Source organism: Equus asinus, unplaced genomic scaffold (assembly GCF_041296235.1).
Source record: "Equus asinus isolate D_3611 breed Donkey unplaced genomic scaffold, EquAss-T2T_v2 contig_813, whole genome shotgun sequence".
In the NCBI taxonomy this organism is placed as follows: Eukaryota; Metazoa; Chordata; class Mammalia; order Perissodactyla; family Equidae; genus Equus; species Equus asinus.
In genome coordinates, this window is record NW_027225531.1 from 496870 (window position 1) to 507500 (window position 10631).

General features: G+C 59.8%; 1 long non-coding RNA gene across 1 annotated transcript; it reads left to right on the plus strand.

Annotated features, from left to right (window-relative positions):
• Positions 1-330: 330 nt before the first annotated feature.
• On the plus strand, positions 331-6460 carry LOC139044425 (uncharacterized). Its single transcript, XR_011501379.1, has 4 exons — positions 331-413; positions 3694-4092; positions 5404-5666; positions 5951-6460. It is a non-coding gene; the product is annotated as an uncharacterized lncRNA (long non-coding RNA).
• Positions 6461-10631: the final 4171 nt, after the last annotated feature.

A 10631-nucleotide genomic window follows, 5' to 3' on the forward strand; every position in this document is an offset into this window, starting at 1 on the left:
CCTTGGGCCTTGGGGGTCTCCGCTGGACCTCCAGGAAGTCAGCTTTTGTGGAGTCCCGTGAGTCCTTCCAGGGAGGGAGGCATCCAACCCGAGGGTGGTCTGGAGGGCACCACTCCCACCACTCCCGGGGGCTGGGGCGGGGGGCGGGGTGGGGGCTGCGGCCACGTTCCTGTTCATTCACACAGAATCCGGGGCATGAATGTTCTTAGCAGCTCTGTTCCACACAGCCCCACACTGGAAACCACACAGACGTCCTGCGAGTCCCATCCCTTGCTCATGTCGCCGGGGCTCCGGAGGAGGGCCACTCTGTAAAAGCGGCCGCCAGATGGCGCCCAACGACCGGCGCGGAGGGGTCAGCGGGAGGGAACCGGGTCACCAGCCAGCGAGAGTGCACAGCCTGAGCCCACCGCCGGGTCAGGTCTCTCTCTGTCTCTGTCTCTGTCTCTGTCTCTGTCTCTGTCTCTCTCTGTCTCTGTCTCTGTCTCTGTCTCTCTCTGTCTCTCTCTCTCTCTCTTTCTCTCTGGGCCCGCTTGGGGCGGCCGGGAGGTCACCACGTGAGGCCCCAGGGTGTCCACCTCGGAGCTCCCAGGCAGCACAGGGCAACCCTGGGCGCAGAAGGAGGTGTTGGAAAATCGGCGGGGAGGGGGGTGGGGTGGGTGGGCTTGCCAGGAAGGGGACAGACTCCCCACGTGACTTCTGGGCCGGGCCGGGCGCGGGGCTGCCGGCTGGCTGACGCGGACAGAGGTGGAAAAGTCCCCGGAGATGCCACGGGGCAGGCCGGGGCTGCCGGCCCCCGCTTCCCGGAGCGGCCCGAGCACTTCCCGGGCTCCCGGGAGGACTTAGAAAATCACGGCGGGGTGGGGGGTGGGGGTCGCTGTCAAACCGAAACCATGCACGTCATCAGAGAAGGACCGTGACGACGGAGGAATTGTCCGCAGTCTGTCAGGAATTGTGTGCAGCCTGTCACTTCCGGCCCAGAGGGTCTCTCTAAGGCAGACGGACAGACAGAGCCCACAAGTCGTAGAGGAAAGGACCGAGCCGCTTGGCCGCGGAAAAGTTTACAACACAAAACAGGTCTCCCTCCGCACGGGGCCACAGCAAAGCCCAAAGACGACACACGGGGGGGAGCATGGGTGCAGATGCACGTGTGGTGATAAGAATATGGATTTCAGCAGGGCTTCCCGTCCTCATCAACAAGCAGAAGCACCCAAATGGTGGGGGTTGGGGGGCAGAGACCTCACAGCCATTCCCTCCACAAATCGAGTTCCCCGGGACATCCTCACAGCGCCGTGCTGTGAGTGTGTGTGGGTGTTTAAAATGGAGTAAATGTGGACGTGGAACTGCTCCGTGAAACCAAAATAACAACAGTCGTAGATCTTCTTTGGTCATTTAGAAAATTCTTTTTTTTTTTTTTTCCCCAGCGGTGCACGTATTTCCCTTCCAAAAAAGAAGAACGGGAAAGGAGATGTTAAAGGCAAGCAGAGAGAGGAAAACTGTTGCAAAACAAAAGCTGAGCTCCCGTCCGAGGGAGGCCTCCTCCATTGGAGGCCTAGGAAATCATTCTGACAAAATGGAGGATCTCTGTCTTTGGTGTCGATTCCCTCAGAGGTCAAGAGAAACATTTTCCAATGTCTTTATCAGGAGGAGACTAGAAGTTAGAGAAAAGTATCCTTTCGGGAGTGAGAAAAACAAATTCTGATTTTGCATCAGCTTCCCTCCGATCTTGAAACTCATTGACTTGATTCCATTCTGTCGACGGAAATAATCCGGAACCAATCTATCCGTGAAAATCGGGGTGCGTTTATTCTGAGCTGAAATGTGAGGACTGTGGCCCGGGGCCTTTCTTCCCGAAGGAAGAGAGGGTGCCCGGGAAGTGGGGTGTACAGAGTGCTTCTAGACCCCCAGAGAGGACGTTTCACATAGGATCGAAAGGTCCCTTGGATGATAGTCGCGAGACTGCTCTGTCGGCACAGCGATCGACAGACACTGCTGGGTGGCAGGTCTGTTGTCTGGGCCTGGGTGGTCACAGGGGAGCCGGATGGTCAAAGGTGAGCGCAACCATCCGCTCCTAGCCTAAGGAAAGATGCCTCTCCTTAAGGAAAGGCCCGAGCACGGGGAAGCTGCTCCTTTCCCTTAAGGGCATTGGTTCTTGCCGTAGGAAATGTGTAAAGCGGATCTACGATGCGATGCGTGCTCGACGGCCACGTCAGGCCCTTTTCGAAAAACACTGTCAGGCCGAATTAGGCCGACACCCAATGGCTTCCTCATAGACTCCCATAGATCCTATCGCTCGCCATTTCTATCTGTCCACTCGTTCCAATTTTAGGCCACTTGACCACGAACAGGCCTTTTTCTCAGATTATTTTCCCCGTGAAACTTTGATCACCTTTTCACAGACAAAACGATCTTTACTTTTTAGGCCCTCTTGCCTGAAGGCAGCCATCTCACTTTCCTTGAACACAAAGATGTTTCCCATATTCACTTTTAGTGGCTTTTTGTTTTGTTTTGTTTTGTTTTGAGGACGATGAGCCCTGAGCTAACTGCTGCCAATCCTCCTCTTTTTGCCGAGGAAGGCTGGCCCTGAGCTCACCTCCGTGCCCATCTTCCTCTATTTCATATGTGGGACGCCTACCACCACGTGGCTCGCCCAGCGGTGCCACGTGCACCCCCGGGATCCGAACTGGCGAACCCCGGGCCGGCGAAGCGGAACAGGCACACTTAACCAGCGCGCCACCGGGCCGGCCTAGTGGCTTTCATCGCATTTGTTAAGTAGATTTTTTAACCCTCACGAACCTTAATTTTGGTGAAAACTAAGAAGCCAGCAATTAGGAACTGTCCTTCCCATGAGCATTCCGTCGCTTGGCCAATGTCTAAACACTTGGCCACTTTTAGAAACATGGGATTTCATAGGTTTAGCTTTTCCTTCGCTTTATTTGATTTCATCTCACTTTAGTTTTTGGGTGAGGAAGATCGGCCCTCACAGAGCTAACGCCTGTTGCCAATCTTCCGTTTTTGTTTTTTTTTCCCCCCCTCCCGATTTTTCTCCCCCAATCCCCCCCATGACATAGTTGTCTATCTTAGTTGAGGGCCCTTCCAGTTGTGGCATGTGGGACGCCGCCTCCACACGGCCCGACGAGCGGTGCCGTGTCCGTGCCGTGCCCGGGATCTGAACCGGCAAAACCCTGGGCCGCCGAAGGGGAGCTTGTGAACTTAACCACTCGGCCACGGGGCCGCCCCTGTCCGTGGACTTTTTTATCACCTGATTTCACCTCGCAAAACTTCAAAGCTTCAAGTTATCAGAGAGGTTTGGGAAGTTGTTTTTATTAATTTAATTAATTTATTTTTCGAGGAAGACGAGCCCCGAGCTGACACCTGCTGCCAATTCTCCTCTTTTTGCCCCGGGAGAGTGATCCCGAGCTAACATCCGTGCCCATCCCCCTCCCCTTGATAGGCGGGACGCTGACCACAGCGTGGCTCGCCAAGCGGCGCCACGTCCGCACCCTGGATCCGAACCTGCGAACCCCTGGCTGACAAAACGGAACGTGCGAACTTAACCGCTGTGCCGCCGGGCTGGCCCTTCGGGAAGTTATTTTCAGGACACGGGCCATAAACTAGAATCACCGCTACAGGTTTATCGGAGCGACATCAGCGTTCGTGGTGGATTGAGTCGTCCCCTCTGTCTCTCCCCTCCAGGGCACAACCAAAGGGACGTCTATCGACCCACCCACCAAGGATTCCCCCCCCCCCCCGCACGGCACAGCAGGATGCCTGAGAGATCCACGCAGCCCTACAGCGGCAAGTCACATTCGCACAGTCAAAATTCAATGGCAGAGACAAAACGTTAAGGTCAGTGAGAGGGAAGAGAATAACCGGCCCAGGAGCAACGGTGTGAAGAACACGGAGAAGACGGGTCCTAGACGCCGGGGTCCCCGGAGCAGCGATTTCATCAGAGGCCCGCAAACGTCCACGATCTCCACACCACGTTTATGGCCGACTGCGTGCGTGGGTCCTTTGGAATCGACCAGGCTACCGTCCGGGCCACTTTGGGACATCGTGTCCAGCTGCCCCGAGCGGTGGAGCTGTCGTTCAAGTGTAAGATGGGGCCCGTCCGGGGAGAGAATGGGGACGGGGAAAGGGAGGCCGCGGGAAGTCACAGAGTCTGAGGTGTTCGGGGGAGACTGACTCTTCTGAAGTGGAGGTGGTAGAAGGAGAGCAGCAGGATTTTTGGATTTTTGTTCCCTCTGTTAGGTATCTGGGTCCGGAGGAGAGTGGGGCGGGGGGGGGCGGGTGGTGGTGGTGGTGGTGGGTGTGAGGCTGAGGCGGGGCTGGTGTTTCCTTTCCGAGTCAGGTGGAAGAGCTCCTCCAGTGGAGGTTTTTAGACAAGGGGTCTGGTCTGGCAGGATGGGAGGTTGCGGGTTGAGCCACAGGGGAATCTGTCGTAGCTCAGACTCGGGCCTTTGAAGAAATAGACAGAGAGAGGAGTTTTGCTCTGTCTGTCACCGCAGCCGGCACCTCAGGAGCAACAACAGGAGGCTTCCCGAATGAGTGAAGGGGCAGGAGCCAGCGTGCCCCGTGCCTCTCTCAGCCCTGCGCCGGCAGGGAAGGAAGCAGGCAGGCAGGCCTCAGGGCTACTCCCGTCCTACTGCCCGGTGGTCCCTGTCCCGGCCCCGCCCCCACTCTCCCCCTGACCCTCACCGCTCCCCAGCCCTCTTCTCAGCCAGAGAGGCGATGGGGGGGGGGGCGGTGCGGTCCCAGAACAAGTTTCCTCTCATCCGCCATCATCTTGCCACCCTGACGACTTGGCCTGAGATCCGGCCTAGGCTGTACCCTGAGATCCGGCCTAGGCTGTACCCGTGTGTGGTTTTCCTGTGGACAAGGGGGCCGGTTCACCATTTCGGAAGAAACCCCTAGCCTTCCACTGCCGAGTCGCCAGCCTGGGAGGGGGGAGGGGGGAGGGGGGAGGGGAGGTCAGGCCCATTCATTCCGATGGGCCTGGCGTCAGGGCTTCATTCAAGTGCAGGAAGCTCTCTCCCATGGCCTCGGGCTTTTTTCCATTGAACGGCTTTCTTCAATTCCCCCACCCTTAGGCCGCAGTCCACCAAGGGCCGGGAGGCAGGGAGGGAAGATGTTGGGGCAGGGTGGCTGTCTGAGAAACTCGCCTCATCTGGGGCAGAAAGAGTGCCCCCCTCCTTTCTCTAACCCTACTAGACTGCTTGAGGATCACGGACGGTTTGGCTCATCGATGAGCCCTGCGTTATGGGCCCGGCAAGCAAACTCCTAACGGGCAACCCGCCGCTCTAGGCGTGTGTGGGTTTTTTGATCTTTCACCTTCAAGTTCGCACGACATCGGTCCGTGTCCCCCGCCCCGGCTTCCCATGGGAAATCCTCCGTCTCTTTCCACAGACTCACTGGCGACTTCACACAGTGCCTGCCTCCTCCTCCTTAGGAAGGAAGGAAGGAAGGAAGGAAGGAAGGAAGGAAGGAAGGAAGGAAGGGAGGGGCTGACCCCGTGGCCGAGCGGTTGAGTTTGCACGCTCCGCTTCAGCGGCCCGGGGCTTGGAAGGTTCGGATCCTGGGCTCGGACACGGCACCGCTCATCAAACCACGCTGAGGTGGCGTCCCACACGGCAGAACCAGAGGGACCCTCAAAGAGAATATAGAACTAGGTACTGGGGTGCTCTGGGGAGAAGAAGAAGAAGGAGGAGGAATAAAAAGAAAAGAAAAGATTGGCAATGAGCTCGGGTGCCAGTCTTTAAAAAAAAAAAAAAAAAAGAGGAAGAAAGATGGACAAACAGGAACGAATCCCACTGACGGCACCTCCAAATGGTGGGGGGCAGGGGGGTGGGGGGGGTGGGGAGTGGCATCATCGGGCCAAGGGTGACTCTAAGCGTGATCCCGCGGTTGTGTTATTTGACATTTTATCGAATCGATTTATTATTTTATTTTTGAGGAAGATGAGCCCTGAGCGAACATCTGCCACCAATCCTCCTCTGTCGGCCGAGGAAGACTGGCCCTGAGCTGACATCCGTGCCCATCCCCCTCTACTTTCCAGGTGGGACGCCTGCCACAGCGTGGCTCGCCAAGCGGTGCCGGGTCCTGCGCCCGGGATCCGGACCGGCGAACCCGGGGCCGGCGGAGCAGAACGTGCGAACTTCACCGCCGCGCCACCGGGCCGGCCCCCGGAGTTGTTTTGAAAATCCAGTAAGGGGCTGGCCCCGTGGCCGAGTGGTTAAGTTCGCGCGCTCCGCTGCAGGCAGCCCAGTGTTTCATCGGTTCGTTCGGATCCCGGGCGCGGACACGGCACTGCTCATCAAACCACGCTGAGGCGGCGTCCCACATACCACCGCTAGAAGGACCCACCGCGAAGAACACACAACTACGTACCGGGGGGCTTTGGGGAGAAAAAGGAAAGACAAAAAATAAAATCTTCCAAACTCCAATAAAACTTTGAGTGAAGACGACGAGGAGGATGCGAAACGTATCTCACGCCTCCGAGCCGAGCCGTCCGTTTAGGTTTAGGAAGGGGGACGAGGACCCTTTGTAAGCGACATCCCTTTTTAAGCACCATTCTAAACCACAGAACAGAACTCCCTCTCCTCGACCCGGAGCGAGGAGGTTCCTGGGTGTGTCAGAGAGGGTCACGTCCTCTGCAGCACGAACGAACCGCCAGGGTTCGGCCACGGGAAAGAATTTCTTCCTCTCCAGGGGGACTAAAAGTCACCGACGGCAGCGGGCGTAGGTGCTATCCTTCCCGTCCAGGAAAGGCAGGGAGAACTTCAGCCGTGAAGAGAAGGAGGTCTTCCTCACTCCCCGTTTTGGGAGGGCCCCTTTGGCAGGGGAGTTTTGTCTCCTGATTTCAAGTCAGGAAGAAAAGGGAGAGAGAGAGAGAGAGAGAGAGAGAGAGAGAGAGAGTGTGTGTCCTTCTCGTGCCAGGTCGGTCTGAGGGGGACCTCCTCTGGTTTCCTCCCTTCCCAGGGAACGCCGTTCGCTCCTTCTTCTAGAAAAAGCTCCCAAAGCACCACCGCCCAGGATGGTCGACCTACGCCCATCGTCCCTCCTTTCCCAATCATTTCTACCGCGACAGAGGGACAGAGGCCCCTGCCCCATCCCCATCCCCACCCCCACCCCCATCGCCTGCCTCCTTGATGGCCAAAGGAGCTGCCTCTGAGAATGGAACGGGGCTTGGAAACCTTCTAGAGGGGTGACTCTCACCTGCCTGCCTGCTGGGAAAAGCACCACGCTGTCCATCGGACTGCTCTTTTGGGCAAACGTAGGCGTGCCACATAGCGATCGACAGCTATGGCGGGGGGGGGGGCGGGGTGGCGTGGTGGTGCCCAGGATCCACGACACGTGACGGCTGCGGAGCACGACAGCCCTAAGACCTTGAGGGAGACGGGGTGGCGCGTGAATCCTTTCGGAACGAGAACGACAGGAAACGCTGACGGGGACGTGTTCTCCTCTCGAGAACACACCAACGCCTCGCACGGTGTCTGACCCGGGGTGCCTCTGACTTTTGTCATCAGAGACGATCCTCTCGACCGCCCCTCACGCTTTGGGGAAAAGGGGAGAGGGACTCGGTAGCATGGGAAAAGCCATCCATCCGCCCTTCCTTTCCGTCTTCACGGCTCCTTCTCGTGGAAAACGAGGAAGCCGTCCGGAGGAACGGAACACTGACCCGGGCCAAAGCGTGGCCCAGCCTGAGCCTCCAAAACCTTCTGCTAAGTGAGAGGTGCCAGACATCCAAGGCGACCTACGTTGCGATTCCACACAGAGGAGAGAGCTAGAACGGTCCAACCCTAGAGGGCGACAGCAGATGGCGGCGGCGGCGGCGGCGGCAGCGGTGGTGGTGATCGTGGTGGGGCAGATCCGGGAGTGGGGCCGTTTTTTCTTTCGGGGGGAGGGGATGGAAACGGAAACCTTCTGGAAATAGATAGCCATGACGGATGCGCCACCTTGGGGAGAGAGACTCCCGAAGGCCACTGGCTTGTGCCCCGTGGAAAGGATGGATTCGGTGGGATGGGAATTCTACCTCCGTGTAGAGCGTGTGGTAAACCACGAGGTAGGTGGGTGGGTGGGTGGGTGGGTGGCCTCCCTGCCTCGCCTCCACCTAGACGTCCACACACAGAGACCGACGAGGGAGGGAGGGAGGGAGGGAGGGAGGGAGGGAGGGAGGGAGGGAGGGAGAGAGACAAGACGGACAGAGGCCGAGGCCGAGGCCGAGGCAGTGAGCGAGTAAGTGATCGACCCTGGCCATAGGGATTCCTCAGAGGGCGTCTCTTGGCTCCCCAAACGAAGAATGTGTGTGGAGATCGAGAAAGATCACCGACCTAGGAGAACCAGCAAGACTTCCTCACCCGCCAGAGAGCCGCTGGGCCCCTGCCGTCCCTGCCACCGCCACCCCTACCCCTCGCCTTTGGCAGCGACGCCAACGAAAGGCAGGCAGACGAGTGGGAGAGTCGTGTGGTGGTGTCCCCCAAGGAAGGTGGGTCCATGCCGACGAGCGGTCGTCGGCGTGTGGAAAAGCCAGAGGCGGGCTGACTAGAAGGAGGGCGTCCTGGAGGAAGGGACCAGGGTGTGAGGGAGAGAGGCCTGTTCCTCTTCCCCTGTCGGCCCCAAGTCAGGGGCCCAAAGGAGGAAAGCTGTCCGTTCCTTTCCGACTCGGACGGTTCGGGCGGAACCGACCGATCCCCGCGGCAGCGCAGTCGGGGCTTTCTGGACCAGAACCCCTCTCTCTGTCGCCTTTCGACCACACGCACGCTTTAGAGGCCAAGGGAAAATGGATCGGGTCTCTCTGTCTCTCTCCCTAGAAAACAAGGGGCCGGGGGCCGAGCCCGTGGACGAGCGGTCAAGTATGCGCCCCCCACCCCGGCCCCCGGCTTCGACGGCCCAGGTTTTCACCGGTTCGGATCCTGGGCGCAGCCCCAGACCCAGCATCGCCCTTCAAGCCACGCCGAGGCGGCGTCCCACATAGCAGAAACGCGAAAGACCTACCACTGGAACCTACAACTATGGACGGGACGGGACGGGGCGGGGCGGGGCGGGGCGGGGCGGGGGTGGGGGGGGCGGCTTTGGGGAGCAGGAAGAAAGAAAAAATAAAAGAAACACAAGGACGGTCATCGCGATAGTTCTTTCCACTTCCATCCATATGTTAACAGGACCCAAGTTTCCCGACCTCCATTTGGATGTATGTTAACTAAATGGAGAAGCTATTCAAAGGACTCCTCTAAAGAAGTCCACGTTCTTCTTTCTAAATGATAATGAAAATCATTGTCACCACCGCTCTTCCGACCCTCCATGTCCAGACGGCCTCCCGCCCCTCCCCTATCCCCAACTCCCACCCCGCCCCGCGCCGACCCCCGACCCCGGCATTCTCCACGCCCACCTTTCCCTCTCCACTCCTACCCCCCCGTCCCCCGCCGCCCGGGACACCGCACCCCGCGCCCCCCCCCCCCAATCCAGGCCGGGCCACCTGGTCGACCTCCTCGAACACTATATAAGAGGATGCCGGGCAGCAGGTGGCGCCCGACAAGCGGCCTCCTCACAGGCCGGACGGATCAGCCTCGCGGGGGCGGGCGATGGGGAGGCGTTCGTCCAGGTCAGGTCAGGTCGGGGGAGGGAGGATGCCGCGCCGGCCGGCCTGGTGCGTGGCCTGGTCCCGATCCACCCCGCGTCTCGTTTCTCGGGCCGGGACGAGTACAGCCGGGGAGGCCGACTCGGTCACGGAAAGCGGCCTTGGGGAGGTTTTGGCGAACGTCCCTGTCCCAGGGCCGTCTGCCGACTAGGGGACGGAGTCCTCCTCCATGCTCCTTCTCGCCCCCAGTCGGGCGGGTTGTGGGTCGCGCGGTCGACTTGTCCATTTCCCCGGAGGCATCCTGCCTGCCGGGGCTCCCTCCCTCGGGCCGGTGCGAGCGGTCTTCGGGCGGCCCGGGAATTTGGGCCGCAGCGAACGAACGAACGAAGCCCGTCCCTCCTGCGTCGGCACCGATGAGACACAGCCCTGGTGGATGGAGCCGCTTTCCTCGGGTTTCCTTTTGCTTTCGGCCGCTGCTGCCACCAAACCTCCCTAAACGATAGGAATGAAAACGGGAACCGTTGGCATAATAAAAGCGTTTTGGTTGGCGTGTTTCTTGGCTTTTGGGGACTCGAGAGGTATGATGGATGATCTCCGATTGACGTTTGGAAGGTCTATTTCATCCCAGTCGCACGAACCCCGAAAACGTGGCGGCTGGACGAGGGAGGGAGGGAGGGAGGGAGGGAGGGAGGGAGGGAGGCCAACCACGGGATTTCCGCACGACCAGCTGATGGACACGAGCGCCCCGTGAGCCGGGCGGAGGGCAGCCGCCCGGGTCTCGCAGCTACGTGCCCGCGGAACCCTCGGGACTGCGAGAAGCCGGAGCGACCCGCAGCCATGTGGCGCTCGGCGCGGACATCTGGTCGACCCGCGCGCCACGGGACCCGGGGCCCGAGTCCGGGCCGGGCCGCCGGTCGACCCGGCAGGGCGGCTGCCCCGGGGGCCTCGCGGCTGCTCGTCCGCAGCCTCCAGGGAGCCCTCGGGGCTCCGAGAAGGCCGAGCGCCCCGCGGCCCCACGGCCCCGCGGCGCTCGGTGCGGACATCTGGTCGACCCGCTCCC